Genomic DNA, 19,018 nt, shown 5'->3' with positions numbered 1-19,018 from the left:
TGGAACATTTGGGGGGATCCCTGCAGTCCTCGCCGCAGCAAGTGGGACACATCGTCGTCGTCTGCTGCATGCTCCACAACTTGGCGAATTGACGCACCCAGCCAATTCCAGCTGTCCCTCAATGACCAGCAGAGCAGGCGGAGGAGGAGGAGTATGAGGAGGAGGCGGAGGAAGAGCAGGCGGAGGATGAGGAGGAGGAGGAGGAGGAAGAGCAGGCAGAGGAGGAGGAGGAGGAAGAGCAGGCGGAGGAGGAAGAGCAGGCGGAGGAGGAGGAGGAGGAGGAAGAGCAGGCGGAGGAGGAAGAGCAGGCGGAGGAGGAGGAAGATGGAAGGGCTGCTGAAAGTGGAAGGGCCATACGTCAGAGGCTCATCTGGACTCGTGTCGAGACCCCTGTGGCGGAATGATGAGAGTCTTAACTCATGCGCACTTTGGATGTTTGACGGCCTCTGAATGCCAGCATCACTGAAACTAGTCACATGCACCATGCCACATTGAAACTTCTGTTTATTGGCACAAAAGTCTTTCATTACAGCTAAACAACGTAATGTCAACAGAAACCATAACTTTCAAAATAACTGTGAACTCTTCGGCAAAGCCGCAAAAATCAACCAACATTCTGCAAATATAACAACAGGTGAGGGTGTCCTTGAATTTGGACAAACAAACGTCTCAGCACCTCCCTCTACAACTGGCCCCTTGAGGGAGAACGACTTCTCTTTCGTGCCCGGCCCCTTCCCTCCCTGCTGCTCCTACGTAATTGGACCCCAGTGGCGGGCTCAAGGCTGGGGGATGCCTGCTGACTGTCTGGAAGCGCAGAAGCCCCTGAGGGACGGCCTGGCCGACCTACATAGTTACATAGAGATAGGAACAGGAGTAGGCCATTCGGCCCTTCGAGCCTGCTCCGCCATTCAATGAGATCATGGCTGATCTTCGTCTGAGATCATAGCTGATCTTACCAGTTCAGTACCCCGTCCCCGCCTTTTCTCCGTAACCCTTAATCCCCTTAGCCTTCAGAAATATATCCAATTCTCTCTTGAAAATATTTATTGAATTAGCCTTCACAGCCCTCTGTGGCAGGGAATTCCACAGGCTCACCACTCTTTGAGTGAAGAAATTCTTCCTCATCTCTGTTTTAAATGATTTGCCCGCTATTTTTAGACTGTGGCCCCTGGTTCTGTGCTCCCCGGCCATTGGAAACATTCTCTCTGAATTCAGCCTGTCCAGGCCTGCCATAATTTTATATGTTTCGATGAGATCCCCTCTCAATCTTCTAAACTCCAGTGAGTACAAGCCCAAACTATTTAATCTCTCTTCGTAGGTCATTCCCGCCATTCCAGGTATCAGCCTGGTGAATCGCCGTTGCACTCTTTCCATGGCAAGAACATCCTTCCGCAGATGGGGCGACCAAAACTGTACACAATACTCCAGATGCGGTCTCACCAGCACCTTGTACAGCTGTAGTAAGGTATCCCTATTCCTATACTCGAACCCCCTTGATATGAAGGCCAACATACCATTTGCCTTCTTAATCGCCTGTTGCACCTGCATGCTCTCCTTCAGTGACTGGTGCACAAGAACACCCAGGTCCCTCTGCACTTCCCCATCTCCCAATCTATTGCCATTTAGATAATCTACCCTCCTGTTTTTACCCCCAAAGTGGATAACCTCGCATTTATCCACATTATAGTGCATCTGCCACGTATCCGCCCATTCCCCCAACCTGTCCAAATCGCACTGTAGCCTCCTGACATCCTCATCAGAGCCCACCCCTCCTCCTAGTTTAGTGTCGTCAGCGAATTTGGAAATATTGCATCCAATTCCCTGATCCAGATCATTTATATATATTGTGAACAGCTGCGGTCCCAGGACAGATCCTTGCGGCACCCCGCTGGTCACTGCCTGCCACTCCGAAAACGAGCCGTTTATTCCAACTCTCTGTTTTCTATCCGCCAGCCAGTTCTCTATCCACGTTAATACTTTGCCCCCAATCCCATGAGCCTTAATTTTGCATGATAATCTTTTGTGTGGAACCTTATCGAAGGCTTTCTGGAAGTCAAGGTACACCACATCCACTGGCTCTCCCCCATCTATTCTACCAGTTACCTCCTCAAAAAATTCCAGCAGATTAGTCAAACACGATTTACCCTTTGTAAATCCATGTTGACTCTGTCCGATCCTTTCCCCATTTGTCAAGTGCTCCGCTATTTTATCCTTAATAATGGACTCTAGCATTTTGCCCACAACCGATGTAAGGCTTACTGGTCTATAATTCCCTGCTTTCTCTCTACCCCCCTTTTTAAATATTGGGGTAACATTAGCTACCCTCCAATCCACGGGTACTGTTCCCGAGTCAATGGAGTTCCGGAAGATGATCCTTAGAGCATCTGCTATCTCCAGGGCCACCTCCTTAAGTACCCTAGGATGTAGTTTATCAGGCCCCGGGGATTTGTCGGCCTTCAGTCCCCTCAACTTACCCAACACCATATCCCTAGAGATACTAATTTCTGTCAGCTCCTCCCTCTCATTAGTCCCTATGTTTGCCGATATTCCTGGGAGGTTATTTGTGTCCTCCTTTGTGAATACAGAACCAAAGTATGAGTTTAATTGGTCTGCCATTTCCTTATTCTCCATTATATATTCTCCCGAATCGGACTGCAAGGGACCGACTTGGGATTTTACCAGTCTTTTCCTCCTGATATACCGATAAAAGCTTTTGCAGTCTGTCTTTATGTTTGCTGCAAGTTTACTTTCGTATTCTATTTTCCCCTTCCTGATTAATCCCTTTGTCCTCTTTTGCTGTATCCTGTACTGTCCCCAATCTTCCGGTCTGGTGCTTTTTTTTGCCAGTTGATATGCCCTTTTTTTTGATTTTATGCTGTCCCTAATTTCCCTCGTTATCCACGGTTGAGTCACCTTTTTAGGTTTATTTTTATGCCAAACCGGTATAAACATGTTCTGGAATTCTTCCATTCTATCTTTGAATGCTTGCCATTGTCTATCCACTGTCAATCCCCCCAGAAACACCACCCAATCAATCTTACCCAATTCCCGTCTCATACCCTCGTAATTCCCTTTATTTAAGTTCTGGACCTTAGTCTCTGATTCAATTTCCTCACTCTCCATCTCGACTGAGAGCTCGATCATATTATGATCGCTCTGACCCAAGGGGCCTCGTACAAGAAGATTGCTGATAAGTCCCTTCTCATTGCACAATACCCAGTCTAAAATGGCCTGATCTCGAGTCGGCTCCTCGACATATTGGTCCAGATAACCGTCCCGAAAACATTCCAGGAATTCCTCCTCCTCAGAATTTTTACTAATTTGGGTAGTCCAATCAATATGTAAATTAAAGTCACCCATGATGACAGCTGTGCTCTTATCGCACGCTTCTCTAATTTCCCTTTTTATGCCTTCCCTCACCTCCATATTACTATTTGGAGGCCTATATATCACACCCACTAACGTTTTCCTCCCCTTGCTATTTCTCATTTCTACCCATACAGATTCCGTTTCATCCGAGTTAATATCCTTCCTTTCCATTGCATTAATCCCCTCCTTTACCAGCAATGCTACCCCACCTCCCCTACCTTTTTGCCGATCCTTCCTAAATATTGTATATCCCTGGATGTTAAGTTCCCAGCCTTGCCCACCCTGCAGCCACGTTTCTGTAATCCCAATCAAATCATACTTGTTTACCTCTATTTCCACAACTAATTCATCCACCTTGTTCCTAATGCTTCTAGCATTAAGATACAAAGCCTTCAGGCTTGCTTTTTTCACACTCTCATTATGAATTAGTTTGGCCCTTTGTGTTTCTCTCCTTTGCTTATTGCTTCTCACCTTTCTACCATCTATTTCTGACTTCATATGACTTCCCTCTTTTCCACTACCTAGGTTCCCATCCCCCTGCCAAATTAGTTTAAATCCTCCCGAACCGCCCTAGAAAATATTACCCCGAGGACATCGGCTCCCTCACAGTTCAGGTGTAGACCGTCCCCTTGGTACAGGTCACTCCTCCCCAAGAACTGGTTCCAATGCCTCAGGAATTTAAATCCATCTCCCTTGCACCACTGCTCAAGCCACGTATTTAGCTTATCTATCTTACTCTCTCTAAACTTATTAGCTCGTGGCACTGGTAGCAATCCAGAGATTACTACCTTTGAGGTCCTACTTTTCAATTTAGCACCTAACTCCCTAAATTCAGCTTGTAGGACCTCCTCCCTCTTTTTACCTACATCGTTGGTACCTACATGTACCACGACAACTGGCTGATCCCCCTCCCCCTTCAGAATGCTCTGCACCCGCTCCGAGACATCCTTGACCCTTGCACCAGGGAGGCAACATACCATCTTGGAGTCTCGGTCTCGGCCGCAGAAACTCCTATCTATCCCCCTTACAATTGAATCCCCTATCACTATAGCCCTATCCCTCTTTTTTCCACCCTTCTGTGCAGCAGAGCCAGTCATGGTGCCCTGAACCTGGCTGCTGGTGCCTTCCCCTGATAAGTCATCTCCCCCAACAGTACCCAAAACGGTAAACCTGTTTTGGAGGGAGATGACCGCAGGCGACTCCTGCACTACCTTCCTGCCTTTACCCTGCCTTTTGGTCACCCATTTACTGTCTGAGCTAGCCTTTACCTGCGGTGTGACCAACTCACTGAATGTGCTATCCACAAGATCCTCAGCATCGCGTATGCTCCAGAGTGAGTCCATTCGCAGCTCCAGCGCCGCCATGCGGTCCGCTAGGAGCTGCAGCTGGACACACTTCCTGCACACATAGTTGTCAGGGACAGTGTCCCTGATTTCCCACATGGCACAGGAGGAGCATGGCACGGGTCCGAGCTGCCCTTCCATGACTTAACCCTTACAATACCCTTTTATTTACTACGATTTAGCTTAATTATTGAATTCTACTTAGAATAAGTTTGTGAAAGTACTCACCAACCAGTCACCTACCTGTTTTCTGGTGTTGTATTTTCACTGCCGCCTCCTGTCCTGGAACCTTTTCCACCTAGGTTAGGCTCCTGAAATAAAATAAATTGAACCTACCTTTTCAACTTCCCCTAACCCCTAAAAGGTTAGAGGAGGTGGAAGGGTGGGAGACACTACACTGTAGTGTTTCGGGTTTAGCAACAGCTCCACCTATATAAGAGTTACTGGCCTCCTGCTCTCCTGATTGCACCAGCTGTGAAAGAAAAAGCCCGCGAAAGGTGAGCTTTTAAACTCTCCCGCCTCGGGCTGCTTCCGCGCAGGTCCGCTGCTCCTCCGGTCTCGGGGCTGTGGGCCTCGGTGCCTCTGACTGCCCCCTCTCAAGCCTTTAAGCTCTCCCGCCTCGGGCTGCTTCCGCGCAGGTCCGCTGCTCCTCCGGTCTCGGGGCTGTGGGCCTCGGTGCCTCTGACTGCCCCCTCTCAAGCCTTTAAGCTCTCCCGCCTCGGGCTGCTTCCGCGCAGGTCCGCTGCTCCTCCGGTCTCGGGGCTGTGGGCCTCGGTGCCTCTGACTGCCCCCTCTCAAGCCTTTAAGCTCTCCCGCCTCGGGCTGCTTCCGCGCAGGTCCGCTGCTCCTCCGGTCTCGGGGCTGTGGGCCTCGGTGCCTCTGACTGCCCCCTCTCAAGCCTTTAAGCTCTCCCGCCTCGGGCTGCTTCCGCGCAGGTCCGCTGCTCCTCCGGTCTCGGGGCTGTGGGCCTCGGTGCCTCTGACTGCCCCCTCTCAAGCCTTTAAGCTCTCCCGCCTCGGGCTGCTTCCGCGCAGGTCCGCTGCTCCTCCGGTCTCGGGGCTGTGGGCCTCGGTGCCTCTGACTGCCCCCTCTCAAGCCTTTAAGCTCTCCCGCCTCGGGCTGCTTCCGCGCAGGTCCGCTGCTCCTCCGGTCTCGGGGCTGTGGGCCTCGGTGCCTCTGACTGCCCCCTCTCAAGCCTTTAAGCTCTCCCGCCTCGGGCTGCTTCCGCGCAGGTCCGCTGCTCCTCCGGTCTCGGGGCTGTGGGCCTCGGTGCCTCTGACTGCCCCCTCTCAAGCCTTTAAGCTCTCCCGCCTCGGGCTGCTTCCGCGCAGGTCCGCTGCTCCTCCGGTCTCGGGGCTGTGGGCCTCGGTGCCTCTGACTGCCCCCTCTCAAGCCTTTAAGCTCTCCCGCCTCGGGCTGCTTCCGCGCAGGTCCGCTGCTCCTCCGGTCTCGGGGCTGTGGGCCTCGGTGCCTCTGACTGCCCCCTCTCAAGCCTTTAAGCTCTCCCGCCTCGGGCTGCTTCCGCGCAGGTCCGCTGCTCCTCCGGTCTCGGGGCTGTGGGCCTCGGTGCCTCTGACTGCCCCCTCTCAAGCCTTTAAGCTCTCCCGCCTCGGGCTGCTTCCGCGCAGGTCCGCTGCTCCTCCGGTCTCGGGGCTGTGGGCCTCGGTGCCTCTGACTGCCCCCTCTCAAGCCTTTAAGCTCTCCCGCCTCGGGCTGCTTCCGCGCAGGTCCGCTGCTCCTCCGGTCTCGGGGCTGTGGGCCTCGGTGCCTCTGACTGCCCCCTCTCAAGCCTTTAAGCTCTCCCGCCTCGGGCTGCTTCCGCGCAGGTCCGCTGCTCCTCCGGTCTCGGGGCTGTGGGCCTCGGTGCCTCTGACTGCCCCCTCTCAAGCCTTTAAGCTCTCCCGCCTCGGGCTGCTTCCGCGCAGGTCCGCTGCTCCTCCGGTCTCGGGGCTGTGGGCCTCGGTGCCTCTGACTGCCCCCTCTCAAGCCTTTAAGCTCTCCCGCCTCGGGCTGCTTCCGCGCAGGTCCGCTGCTCCTCCGGTCTCGGGGCTGTGGGCCTCGGTGCCTCTGACTGCCCCCTCTCAAGCCTTTAAGCTCTCCCGCCTCGGGCTGCTTCCGCGCAGGTCCGCTGCTCCTCCGGTCTCGGGGCTGTGGGCCTCGGTGCCTCTGACTGCCCCCTCTCAAGCCTTTAAGCTCTCCCGCCTCGGGCTGCTTCCGCGCAGGTCCGCTGCTCCTCCGGTCTCGGGGCTGTGGGCCTCGGTGCCTCTGACTGCCCCCTCTCAAGCCTTTAAGCTCTCCCGCCTCGGGCTGCTTCCGCGCAGGTCCGCTGCTCCTCCGGTCTCGGGGCTGTGGGCCTCGGTGCCTCTGACTGCCCCCTCTCAAGCCTTTAAGCTCTCCCGCCTCGGGCTGCTTCCGCGCAGGTCCGCTGCTCCTCCGGTCTCGGGGCTGTGGGCCTCGGTGCCTCTGACTGCCCCCTCTCAAGCCTTTAAGCTCTCCCGCCTCGGGCTGCTTCCGCGCAGGTCCGCTGCTCCTCCGGTCTCGGGGCTGTGGGCCTCGGTGCCTCTGACTGCCCCCTCTCAAGCCTTTAAGCTCTCCCGCCTCGGGCTGCTTCCGCGCAGGTCCGCTGCTCCTCCGGTCTCGGGGCTGTGGGCCTCGGTGCCTCTGACTGCCCCCTCTCAAGCCTTTAAGCTCTCCCGCCTCGGGCTGCTTCCGCGCAGGTCCGCTGCTCCTCCGGTCTCGGGGCTGTGGGCCTCGGTGCCTCTGACTGCCCCCTCTCAAGCCTTTAAGCTCTCCCGCCTCGGGCTGCTTCCGCGCAGGTCCGCTGCTCCTCCGGTCTCGGGGCTGTGGGCCTCGGTGCCTCTGACTGCCCCCTCTCAAGCCTTTAAGCTCTCCCGCCTCGGGCTGCTTCCGCGCAGGTCCGCTGCTCCTCCGGTCTCGGGGCTGTGGGCCTCGGTGCCTCTGACTGCCCCCTCTCAAGCCTTTAAGCTCTCCCGCCTCGGGCTGCTTCCGCGCAGGTCCGCTGCTCCTCCGGTCTCGGGGCTGTGGGCCTCTGTGCTTGGAGGGTACGGACGCAGGATGCTTGATGTGACCATGGCTGGAAGCAGTGTGGCCTGCAGGTGGTGGCAGCTACAATGCAGACGTCCCAGCGCTGGCATGTGCAATGGTCTCCTGCCGAGAGAGGACACCTGCACCATGGTCGGACGACACACTGGCTATCTGAGGGGAGCGGCTCGGCTCATCCGCCACAATCGCATGCTCCACTGATTCCTAGCCTTGTATGGGACTGGAAGGGCCCGGGGTGATCCTAACTGATGCAGAGAGGGTGGCTACAGTGAGAGATCACGTTGCCTCAATCTGGGTGTGGAGGAGCCCAGCAAGTGACTGCGTGGCAACAGTGAGGACCTGTGTGCCAGGTGCCAGTGCTTCGGAGAAGCCCTGGACAGTTCTTCCCATTGCTTCGGACAAGGCAGGTGCCGACCGCTCCACTGCCTCGGACAAGCCCTGGACAGACCTTTCCAGGGATTGTCCGAAGCCCTGAACAGTCCTTTCCATAGCCGACTCAAAGCCGTGGACAGTCCTCTCCATTGTTGGGCCGAAGCCCTGGATAGTCCTGTCCATTGTTGCCCCGAAGCCCTGGATAGACCTGTCCATTGTTGCCCCAAAGACCTGGAGAGTCCTGTCCATTGTTGCCCCAAAGCCCTGGAGAGTCCTCTCCATTGTTGCCCCGAAGTCCAACATACTCTTAGCCAATGAATCTATTGACTCAGGCATCTTCTCGACTGCAGCCATCAGCTCCGTGTGTCTGACCCGGGCCTGTTTGCTCATTTCAGCCAGGCGACGCACCTCATCTGCACTCTGTGTAGCAGTCATCACACCTGCCTTGCCCTCCGGGGAGACGGTGGCCGAACTTGCCTATCCCCCGTGCGTTGCTGCATGCCGCTTGGTCCAGCAACTGGTTCATCCTCAGAGCCCCCCCCCTCCCCTCCAGGGGACTACTATCCCCAGTCTGTAGATGTGTCCACTCCCCGGATTCTGCAACGGCTGGTCCGGATTCTTCCTGGTCCTCGCCTCCGGTGGCACTGGCAGCTTCAGTGCGTTGAGCCCGAGTTGGTGCTGCTTCATCTGAAAGTGGGAGGTGGAAGAGTGGCTTTAGCAAAAGGACAGGTTTGCTGAAAGGCATGCCAGATTGCGGCATGGCCCTGACATGGCTGCACACTGAGGATGCATGCTGGCGGGGGGACCAAGTGGAAGGCAACAGGTGAAAAAGGTGAGAGTCTTACCCTCGCTGTCGGAAATGGGGTCGGCAGATGCAGTGGTCACAGGACCAGACAGACGTCCTCCAAGTATCTGGTGCACTCTCTCCTCCAGATCCGTGAGAATGACCACTTGTGGAGGTCCGCCACCGGTTCGACGCTGCTCCTTTCGGATCATCGCCAGCTTGGACTGCAGGGGAAAGAAGGGGAAGTTCTGTAACATGATGCCTTGAGACATCATCGCATGCCCCCCATGGTGCAAGAGCCCTTACATGATGCCTTGAGACATCATTGCATGCCCCCCATGGTGCAAGAGCCCTTACATGAGGCCTTCAGACATTATCGCATGCCCCCCATGGTGCAAGAGCCCTTACATGAGGCCTTGAGACATCATCGCATGCCCCCCCATGGTGCAGAGCCCTTACATGAGGCCTTGAGACATCTGTCCATGTGTGTGCCCAGAAAGGGCCATGGGTGCATGCTGACAGATGGCCATTGGGGCATCATTGCAACAGGGTGCCCGAAGTCAGCTGCAGATGGAGGGAATCAGAAGATTGCTAAACCATCACTCACCCTAACGATCTGTGTGAGGTCGTTGAATTTCTTCCTGCACTGAACAGGGGCCCTGGTCGCCATGCTGCTGGAGTTGACCCTCACAGCAACCTCCCTCCAAGATCGTCGGTAAGTCTTCTGATTCAGCCTCTTGCCATTGTCCGGATACAGGACATCTCGACGGCGCTCAACTGCAGCCACCAAGTGGTCCAGAGCCTCAGTGCTGAAGCGCTCTGCTCTCTGTCTAACCTTCTCCATGCTGAACAAGTTTCTAACGCCAGACAAGGGCGAGCGCCGAATCTGAGGTGTTGAAGCCCAGGCTGACTGACCCACCCCTTTAAGAGCCGGCCGGCGCCTGGAAGTCTCGTGGTTTCCCGTAATTGAGATCACCTGCGCTGCGCCCGTCCGCGTCGATATTGAGTAGCGCCTGAACTTTTGCGCCTTAGGAGCACCGTGCAATGGCTGAATTAGCGCCTCAATCCCCTTTGGGGGCGATGCAACCCAATATCTCGCCAGGCAGCGATAACTTTCGTCTGGCTATAAACTTAGCGCTCCGCCAGTTCTAACGCCTCAAGCGGGGCTATACCCAATTTCTAGGCCATCATGTTTTAATTGTTATTTTGTTTAAACCCTACTTTAGGCTATATAAATTTCAGTTACTGGGAAAAAAAGTAATAGAGTTTTTAAAAATATATTTCATATTTTTTAGCTAGGTTAAGATGGCTAAATTTAGATATAAATTTAATTGCCACACGGTGAAAGGATTTTGCTTCTGCCTGGTTATATATTTATGAGATAAACATATATCTTGATCCTGATTCAAAAGGGTTTGTTTGGTTTCTGTTTATGTGGGTTACTTAGAAAGTACTGCAGATGACAAACGTCTGTGTTGGCCATTCCACAGGAAGGAAGCTTCTCATCATAGTGGCGGTGCTTTGTTCTGCGGATATTACAAATTAAATCAATAAATTTTACAAATGATCTTTGTGCCTTTAACCCCTACTTTGACTGTTTTGATTAATTGTGAAAGATACCTTTTTAATCTTCCTTTGTCAGAACTTGGAGTTCAAAGGATGGAGAAGTTTTTAACCCAAAGTAGTGGGCCAGATTCTTTGGTGTATTTTTACTTCACCGGGTGGTTTGTGAGTCAGGGCTAGTAGAGCACTCTGAGAGCATTAAATCTCACACAAAATCCCTCAATCATGGATGTCTGACCAAACGGAGATTGATAACTTACAAGATCTATTAGAGCTTCAAATATTTATTACTTTGAAAATGGAGAGCCGAAAATCCAAGGGACACAATCTCGGCACTTATGCTGGGATAGTATCCACTAATGCTCTCCAGTAATTATCCCGTGTAAAGCATTAGGAGTCGGTGGTGTGGGGAAAAATAGGTCAGCAACAATGAGAGTGATGGGCACGAGATAGGATACAAGCTGGGGATAAAAAAGAAAGACTTGCATTTATGTAGCACCTTTCACGACCTCAGGATGTTACAAAGCGCTTTACAGCCAATGCACTTCTGAAGTGTAGTCACCGTTGTAAAGTAGAAAACACAGCAATTTGCACACAGCAAGGTCCCACAAACAGCAATGTTATAATGGCCAGATAATTTGTTTTTAGGTGTTGGTTAAGGTATTGATCAGGACCCTGAGAAGAACTCCCCTGCTCTTATATTGGCATGGGATCTTTTATGTCCACCTGAGAGAGCAGACAGGGCCTCAGTTTAACGTCTCATCCAAAAGATGTCACCTCCAACAATGCAGCACTCCCTCAATACTGCACTGGAGTGTCAGCCTAGATTTTGTGCTTAAGTCTCTGGAGTGGCATTTGAACCCACAACCTTCTGGCTCAGAGGCAAGAGTGCTACCAACTGAGCCATGGCTGACATTGAGCTGAGGTTTGTGGAGAATGGGAGGCTTGCCAGGAGAGCATTAAAGTAATCAAGTCTGGAAGTGGCAAAGGCATGTTTGAATGTTTCAGGGTAGATGAGCTGAGATAGAAGTGGATGCAGGTGATGTTCTGGAGATGATAGTAGACAGGCTTTGTGATGGAAAGCATATGGTGTTAGAAATTCAGCTTGGGGTAAAACAGGCTTGAAACTGTGGCCAGGGAGGAGAATGGAGTTGGTGGCAAGGGGATAGGATCTGTGGAGAGGAAACCATTTACCATATCGGCCAGCATAGGGGACAGTTGGCTTGAGGAGTTGAGTTGGAAGAGAGTTGAGGGAATAGAAGGTAGGTCTCATGGATGAGATGAACTTGGAGAGGGCAGGGAGCTACATAGGGGAGAAACTTGAGAGAGACAGCAGTTCATTCCTTTTTAAAAAGAGGAATAGTGATGACTCTCAAACTACAGCTCAGTGCGGCATCATTTATTGTGGGTAATCTATTTGAAGGTATAGTGAAAGAGAGACTATTGATGCATGTGGATAGGCATGGCAAGAGGGAGTTGGCATATATTCATGGGAGGGATACACTCCGATTCTGATTTCCCTCCCTTCTTACGGAGAAGCACATGATCTCTGACTTATGTTTTTCACTGATGGACATGACCAAGATTAAGAACTCTTCCATGTAGAGAATCATGGATTGAATCCACCATCATATCAGTTCTTGGTGCAGTACTATTCGTGGGCCAATTCTTTTGGCTCTCAGAATAATTGCTCATTGCTATGTGAGTTGAATGCCATGAATCTTGTAATGTATTGATGTATTACAGCATATAAAACCAGTAATAATGATTAGACTAACCTATTCACCTACCTCAGTACAACTGTGATAAGCAGAGGAATTATAAAAGATCAGTAAAAAAGTACAAAAAGGCTTTAAAAAACACTTACATGGAGAAAGCAGAATAAATTTCTCCAGCAACAGACTGCATAAAAATACTGTACACTGACTTGAATAACATCATTGTATATTCTGATACTTGTTCCAAGTATTGATCACTTTGTAACATTCCAGATGCATATTTGAGGACTCTATCTGTTATTAGAAACGAACACCAATATTTTGATCATGGTGCTCAGCACAGCTTGTACCAGATCAGAAAAGTGGGTTTTTGTTTTGTGACCAATTTAAATTCTTAAATAGCTGCAAAATTCAGATCATCCTTCCAAGGCACAGTCAGACGTGTGGAATGAACCAACAACATTGTGCCGAACAGGAAAGTGTGGTTTGTTTGCTGCACTTAACTGTTGGTCTGGTTTGAACATATATTAAATGGGGGTAGAGATAAAAATAATGGCCCATATTTTCCGATCCTCATGGGTGCGTATGAGGTGTGTAAGCGCCCATAGGGGCCGCGCAAGTTTCGTGTTTAGGCATTCGAAGCATATGTGCTGAAACCCAGAACTTGCGATCTGTCAATTCTCCGCACGCCCAAGAAAAGTGCCTCTGCGGGTGGAGAGTTGCGCTATTTGCACAACTTCCGCCCTCTGAAAGGCCATAGAATTCTTATGCCTGGTAAAAGCAGGCATAAGGCCTGCTTTTACCAGCATAAGAGTTTTTAAAAAATAGCAAAATAAAAGTTTATCACTCACTTATAAATTTTAAACCCTGTCCAATAAGGTAAGTTTATATTAAGCCCCATTAAAACATATTTAAAAAATTACATTTTTGTTTAACATTTTAAATTAAATGCCATTTTAATTAATTTTATATATGTCATGGTTTTTCTTTATTTATTTCAGTGTGTTGGTGCATTTTTTTAGTCATCCCCATTTATACTTTTGACAGTTCCGTGTGTACGGAACTGTCAAAAGTATGAAGGGGGATTCTCTTCTTCCATTGGTTGAGCTGGCCCACGTGATCCCAGGGGCGCTTGCGAATCGCATGTGCCCCTGGAATACGTGGGCCTCTGCGCATTTCCAAGAGGAGAGGCCCAGGGCCGGAAGCCTCCATATCTCCGGGACCAGCAGGTAGGTTTGTAGATTTTTCGCTGATCGGAGGCATCCGCCCACAGGAAGCATCCGATTGGAAATTCAGGGCCAGTAACGACAGAATTTCAACTGTATGCAAACTTGGGAGGCTTTAGGGTACTTGTGGGATGTGCCTAAATGGGCCAAATGGCTTTTTCTTGTCCTTCATTTTTGTTATGTTCTTATTTAAAAAGTTACAGAATATAAAGCATTGCACTAGACTACCTGTTTCAACTTCAGCTGTGTTTACTGATGATGTTACTCAAGCTGAAGTTTAACTTAAATCTAATTTTATCATTTTTAAAAAATGTTGTAGCACAGAATATATAATGAAACCACAACCTGCCAGTAGCTATCAAGTGATATGCCAGAGTATTGCAATCACTTCCCTATTGACCAAAGCGTGGTAATCAATTAGCATTCCATCCAGTGGTGATTTTGACAAACTTAATTCATAGGATTACATAGGATATACGGCACACAGAAACAGGCCATTCGGCCCAACCAGTCCATGCTGGCGTTTATGCTCCACTCGAGCCTCCTTCCGTCTTTCCTCATCTAAATCTATCAGCATAGCCCTCTGTTCCCTTCTCCCTCATATGCTTGTCTAGTCTCCCCTCAAATGCATCTATACTATTCACTTCAACCACTCCCTGTGGTAGCAAGTTCCACATTCTCACCACTCTTTGGGTAAAGAAGTTTCTTTTGAATTTCTTACTGGATTTCTTGGTGACTATCTTATATTGATGGCCTCTAGTTTTGCTCTTCCCCACAAGTGGAAACATTCTCTCTCCACCCACTCTATCAAAACCTTTCATAATTTTAAAGACCTCTATTAGGTCACCCCTCAGCCTTTTTTCAAGAGAAAATAGACCCAGCCTGTTCATCCTTTCCTGATATGTATACCCTTGCATTTCTGGTATCATTATTGTAAATCTTCTCTGCACCCTCTCCAGTGCCTCTAAAAACTTTTTATAATATGGTGACCAGAACTGCATGCAGTATAAGTGTGGTCTAACCAAGGTTTGATACAGGTTTAGCATAACTTCCCTACTTTTCAATTCTATCCCTCTCGAAATAGTTTGCTTTTTTTATGGCCTTGCTAACCTGTGTCACAACTTTTAGTGATTTGTGTATTTGTACACCAAGATCCCTTTGTTCCTCTCCCCCACCTAGACTCGCACCCTCCAAGTGATGTAACCTCCCTATTCTTCCTACCAAAATGTAATACCTCACATTTATCTGTGTTGAACATCATTTGCCAATTATTTGCCCATCCTGCGTTTATTAGCGTCCTCCTGTAATTTGTTGCAGTCCTCCTCAGTATTGACTGTTTTTCAACATGGAGATCTAGTTGTGTCCTTCACTAGTTCCTGTTAAAGAATGTCCTGAGCAAGCTGGGCCCATGCCCGAGTATTTATATTCTCCCTGGACACCGCCACCAGCAGGCCGCCCAGTATTACTTCATAAGTCATTTCCACATGAATGACAAGATTCATGTCACCCACCTTCTGCCATTGTGAATAGCTACCCTTTACTCCCATTCTCTGCTTTCTGTCTTGAAGCCAGCTCTAGCAATCCATTCTGCTACTTGCCCCTTGACTCCACATTCTCTGACCTTAATTCATTAGTCGATTATGGGGTACCTTATCGAAGGCCTTTTGTCTAGATAAATTACATCTACTGCATTACCCTTGTCTCCTCTCTCTGTTACTTCTTCAAAAAATTCAATAAGTTTGGTCAAGCAAGACTTACCCTTTTGAAATCCATGCTGACTATTCATTATTCTAGATGTTCTTCTATTCTCTCCTTTAGTAGGGATTCCATTATTTTTCCTACCACCGATGTTAAGCTGCCTGGCCTATAATTCCCTGGACATGTTCTATCCCCCTTCTTAAATATCAGTATTACGTTAGCTATCCGCCAGTCCTCTGTGTAGTAATGCCTCTGCTATTTCTTCACTAGATTCTTTTAAAATGTGGGGATGCAATCCATCCAGACCAGAGGGTTTTATCCTCTTTGGGTTTGATTAGTTTATTTAATGTATCCCCTTTTTTATTTTAAATGCACTTATCTCATTACTCATCTCATCATCCAATGTTATGTCCTCCTGTTCTAGCTCCCTGGTAAATACCGAAGCAAAATAATGATTTAATATTTCTGCCATCTCCCTATCATTACCTGTGGTATTATCCTTTCTATCCCTTAATGGCCCTATTCCCATCCCAACCTTTTTTTTATTGATGTGCCTGTAAAATATTTACTATTTTGTTTTATGTTCCTTGATAATTTAATTTCATAGTTCCTCTTTGCCTTCCTAATTGTTATTTTCGACTTCTCTCCTAATCTCTTCGTATTCTCTCTTATCATGCACTCCTCTGCTGTCTATGCACTTAATCTATGCCTCTTTCTTTACCCTCAATTGTTCCCTTATGTCTTTATTCATCCATGGAGTCTCATTAGTGTTTAGTTTGTTCCTTCCTTTTAGCGGAATATAATTTTCCTCTGTTGAACACCATTTTAAATGTCTCCCATTGTCGTTCTACATTGTTGTTTGCCAATATAATTCAATTATACCAGGAAAAAAAATGACAGTACCCACTGTAAACATGATCCACACTCAGACTAGCTGGGTGGACTAAAGTAGTCTTTTCTACTCCTGACATTTCCTTATAGGCACTGGTATTGCTTTTACAAAATCACATTTGGAAACACAGGGTTGGATGTTATAAATGATCAAATAGCGGTGTTATTTAGTGTGTCGGCTGTGGCTCAGTTGGTAGCACACTCGCCTCTGAGTCCGAACATTGTGGGTTCAAGTCCCACTCCAGGGACTTTAGCACATAAAGCTAGGCTGACACTCCAGTTGCAGTGCTGAGGGAGTGCTGCACTGTCGGAGGTGCTGTTAAACCGAGGCCCCGTCTGCTCTCTCAGGTGGATGTAAAAGATCCCATGGCACTATTTCAAAGAAGAGCAGGGGAGTTATCCCCAGTGTCCTGGCCAATATTTATCCCTCAGCCAAGATAACAAAAAAAAAACATTATCTGGTCATTATCACATTGCTGTTTGTGGGAGCTTGCTGTGTGCAAATTGGCTGCCGTGTTTCCCACATCACAATAGTGACTCCACTCCAAAAAGTACTTCATTGGCTGTAAAGCGCTTTGAGACGTCCGGTGGTCATGAAAAGCGCTATATAAATGCAAGTCTTTCTTTCTAAGTACAGTGTTCCTTTAAGAATCCACAAGCTGCCCAGAATTGAATGGGGAGCTTTTCATGCTTAGGAAAACTTACTTCTGGATACAGATTTCATTTCTAATTTCAGTATTATTGTCCGCATTTGAGATTTTCCATTGAAAATAGTTATCTCTAGCCGTCCCCCTTTTCTCTCCTCTGTTCCCGGAAGATGATGACTCCTGTTGGACTAAGATTCTGTAAAAACTTTCAACCTGGTGGTGAATTGCACAAGTGGCCATTCTACATGTGTATGCCTAGAAAATGAGTATAGGTAGGCCATTCACCCAGGATAGGCATCACAGTAAGCTTGTTCCTGTCTTCAAGCAATATCCACAGGACCCACCAGATAGCCTGGCTGATTTTTCTCCTCTCCCTAATCCAGGGGTACTCATGCCAAATGTAATACCCCAATACTTGCCCTAACTGAGAACAACTAACTCAGCACAGGTTAGAAATTGAACTTGTGACATTCTTGTCTGTATGATTAGCAGCACACCAGATGGTGCCTTTACCCATTAGGTCATTGGATGAGCTCAGAAAAAGAGTTTGACTGAATTTACAATAAATGTTCCATTTTAGGGTCTGTGATGTTAAGTAGTCGGGTGCTAATTGATGTCTTTAAATGGTGATCAATGTGTATAATCTGCTTCTGACATACAGTATATTAAAATTTGGTTGGTTAGTGGTAAAATCTATACCAAACTTTTATGTATAACATGACATTCCTACAAGAAGGCTGACGTCACGTTGCTGCAATATTATGACAGGACAGCATGCCTGCTGATACTAGTCATAAAGTAAAAGTTACAATTGTAAAGTAAAAATTTAAGAAGATCTATCAAATAGTTTTGGGTTATGCAACTGTAGATTGAAAGGTCACAATTTCAGTTTAAGCTCTTGCTTCCCTCCACACCCTCTGTTTACTCATATCAAGGATACTCTCTGGTAATGTTAGTTATTTCATTCAATATTTTAAATCCTTCACAATATTACAACAACAGCATTAGTTACTACAATGAAGTACTTTCTGGCTAACATATTCAAGCCCTCTATATCTTCATTATATACACAAATAATTTTACAGTAATCACATTTTGATGCTTCATTATTGCACATATATATATTTTATAATGGTTTGGTCCATATTGCATCATGTACTATTATTACAGAAGGATTTTAAGTTCGTAGTTTAAATGGATGCCTATAGCAGAGTAACTGATTTACTTTTCTTTTACAAATTGCGAAGTGCTAAAATCATGTGCTTGATACAGTATGCCTAGTGTTTTGTCAAAAAAAATCCTGTGTAGCTTATTTGTTCTATAATTGGCTTCCTGTTTAGAGACAGAGTTTTCTAAAAGGGAACTAATTGAATGCAGCTGTCAAAAAATAAGCCTTGCTCTCTTCAGTCACAATCCAAATCAAACTATACTGTGTTTGATATAATATTTGTTTTGCTGGCTTGTCCAGACTCTCAGATTTGAGGAATTTGGCAACTATGAGTTACTAAAGTCCGTGAAAATTAATACTGGTTCCAGTATGTAATAAAAAATACCCATTTCAGGAAACCATAATCAGTCTATTTTCTACGCCATTTGGTATGTGTGGCAATTGTTTCATTGAAAACTCACAGTATCTGCAATACCTGTTACACCTTTAGGTGATGGTATGAGACATTTTCAACAGTGACACACAATAACTACTATTTTATACTGACAGTATATCACCGTGATTGTGCAGTCAGCACACTGGGTTCCAAACATTGCTCACAATGCTTTGCAAAAGTTTTTTCATCCACCATTTTTTCAGTAACTGAAATTTCTAATGCCCAAAAATAAGGGTCTGAACATAATTTTAAAAAAGTTTAAAAATTATATATTTCACGATAACATTAAATTTATCAGGTCTTTTGTGTGTCTCCATGCATTTGTTAATTTTTTTTACTTGAAAGTCTCGGCCTGTTCCAAAAACCTGGACTTTGACCTTTTCTAACTGTCAACAAAACATAAGTGGAGAGGTTAGCTTCAAAATGTAAAATTTTTTGTAAGTTGACATCATAAACCTAGGCATGTGGTCTGTCTATCTGACCACTGACCCTAGAGTCGCTCTTAACCTGTTCTCTTCCCCCTCCGCCCCCCCCCACACTGACTCAAGTCTCTCTCCCTCAGCTTTTGAAGTGTGTAGGTAGCAAGACTATGAGCCTATATTTAATATTTCAGTTTTCAAAATAAAATTGCATTTTGAAGCCAACCTGTAATGTGAGGCAAATTATGCAGTAGTGATCAGGTGACACGAAGCTTGGGATTTAATGGAGCAATGAAAGACTATGGAAGCTAAATAGTTCCA

General features: G+C 47.9%; 1 protein-coding gene across 10 annotated transcripts in view; it reads left to right on the top strand.

Moving 5' to 3' along the window:
- Window positions 1-19,018, top strand: part of tns3 (tensin 3) — a 532,570-nt gene that overhangs the window by 301,727 nt on the left and 211,825 nt on the right. The window lies entirely within an intron of this gene.

This window comes from Somniosus microcephalus, chromosome 5 (genome assembly GCF_052327205.1).
Source record: "Somniosus microcephalus isolate GS21.2 chromosome 5, FLI_Smic_1.0, whole genome shotgun sequence".
NCBI classification, from domain to species: domain Eukaryota; kingdom Metazoa; phylum Chordata; class Chondrichthyes; order Squaliformes; family Somniosidae; genus Somniosus; species Somniosus microcephalus.
This window is presented reverse-complemented; position numbering and strand designations above follow the sequence as displayed.